Below are 2,213 nucleotides of genomic sequence, written 5' to 3'. Positions count from 1 at the left end.
TTTCTTTCCTCGCTCCGGGGCTCACTCTTTTAATTCAGCTGTCCTCTTGGGACCCCTCCCCTTCTCCAGCTGTCCACGCGCTGCATGCATTTCCTCTACAAGATGGGATGAAATCAGGTCAGAAAGACCTCGAAAACCACAGGCCAAGGGGTCGGTCTATGTCCCGCAGGAGTGAGAGCCTTGGAAGGTCTTTGGGCTGAGGAATGGCACGCCTGGGATTCCCTAGACCCCACCCCCTGGACAGCGCCCGGCTCGTGTAAATTCGTGCTCGTGCATGTGGCGCAGTAAATGATCCAGGCGGTGTGGTAGGAAGGGTGCCGATTGGGCACAGCTGCTTCTCCAGCGCCCTAAAGTGACCTCCAGCTCATTCCTTCTCTGCACGACAGTTTGCACTGACTCATTTCCACTGATTACTGTTCGGCTCGTTCGGGAAGATTAATAGCTCGAGCTTCACAGATCTTAGCTCTGAATCCACGGAAATCTAAAACGATGAGTATTCTGGTAGGTTTAATTGGTCCTCACTGAAAGCGCTTTGGTTGGCGTATCTTTGATTCTTTGTCATGATAACCTTCGAGTGGATCAATTCTAACGGCATTATAGCACTGCAAAAGGCCTCAGAACGCATCTTCAGATAATAATGCCTTCATTCGCCCTGTGTTCAGTCTGCTGGACTCCGTGGGGTTAGAAATGGAATGATCAAATGTTTGGTGTAGCACAAAGAGTGGGAACTCTGCTCGCTGTTGCACCTGGATTCAGGACTCAGCTCTGCCACTTGGGAGCTGTGTGATCTTGGACGATTGGCTGGGTGGCTCTGAGCCTCAGTTCCTTTCCCCGCAGAGTGGGTACTGCCTGTGTGCCCGGCTCACAGGGTCGTGTGAGGATGGACACAGTGTCGCACACAGTGTCTAGGGCAGCGCTTGGCCACATTGTAAGGACTCAATAAATGGTAACGGTTATTATTAAATGCCACCAAGTGGTGACAGCCCTGGGGTTGGGGTTCCATGCAGAAGGCCCGTCATCATTTTCCATCCAAGGTCCACAAAAACTATTGCTGCTGCTTCTGGGTGAAGATTAAGCGTTATAAGATATATTTTATATCTTTCTTTCTTTCTTTCTTTCCTTTCTTTCCTTTCTTTCCTTTCTTTCTTTCTTTCTTTCTTTCTTTCTTTCTTTCTTTCTTTCTTTCTTTCTTTCTTTCTTTCTTTCTTTCCTTTTCTTTTCTTTTCTTTTCTTTTCTTCCTCCCTCCCTCCTTCCCTCCCTTGCTCCCTCTCTCCCTTCTTTCTTTTCTTTCTTTTCTTTCTTTTCTTCCTCCCTCCCTCCTTCCCTTCCTCCCTCCCTCCCTTTCTTGCTTCCTTCCTTCTTTCCTTCATCCCTTCCTTCTTTCTTTCTTTCTTTCTTTCTTTCTTTCTTTCTTTCTTTCTTTCTTTCCTTTTCTTTTCTTTTCTTTTCTTTTCTTCCTCCCTCCCTCCTTCCCTCCCTTGCTCCCTCTCTCCCTTCCTCCCTCCCTCCCTTTCTTGCTTCCTACCTTCTTTCCTTCATCCCTTCCTTCTTTCCTTCCTTCCTTCCTTCCTTCTTTCCTTCCTTCCTTCCTGCCTGCCTTCCTTCCTTCTCTCCTTTCTTTTTTTCTTTTAGTTTCCAGTACTGGAGAAGAGCAGGGCTGGGGGCAAAGGAAGAGGGGCTGCAGGAGTGACTCAGACATAGAGAAGGTACTGGAGCTCCAGATGGGACAAGGAAGAAGAAGTTTGTGTCACGAAGACAAGGCAGTTTTAGCAGCAGCGGCACAGATCTCATACTCAGAAAGATCCCAAGCTCGGTTTGATGCTCTGCTGTCATTGTCATCTTGAGATTATTAGTAATTTTAATCAAGCGCCCTGAATTTTTATTTCACACTGAGCCCTGAAAATTAGGTGTAGCCAGTGCTGCATTAGTATCAGGGTGAGGAATGGAAGGGACTCACTGGACCTTGAACGGCCTGCCCACATGGGTTCTCCAGTCCCCATCACCTTTGGACCACATACTAGCCCAGAATCAATGTTCGTAATCACCTGGAATGGAAAGAGGACTTGGACGTGTGTGGGGTGTCTTTAGGGATGGAAAGTCTGGCTGCCCCCCTCGAAGGGGATATGAATATAACCACGAAGGCTTTTCCCTACGAGCAGCTGTTAGACTGTCACCTACGAAGGGTTGAGGCTCTGTGAAGTCCACCTGGCTG

Source organism: Pteropus vampyrus, unplaced genomic scaffold (genome assembly GCF_000151845.1).
Source record: "Pteropus vampyrus isolate Shadow unplaced genomic scaffold, Pvam_2.0 Scaffold314, whole genome shotgun sequence".
Lineage (NCBI taxonomy): Eukaryota > Metazoa > Chordata > Mammalia > Chiroptera > Pteropodidae > Pteropus > Pteropus vampyrus.
This window is presented reverse-complemented; position numbering follows the sequence as displayed.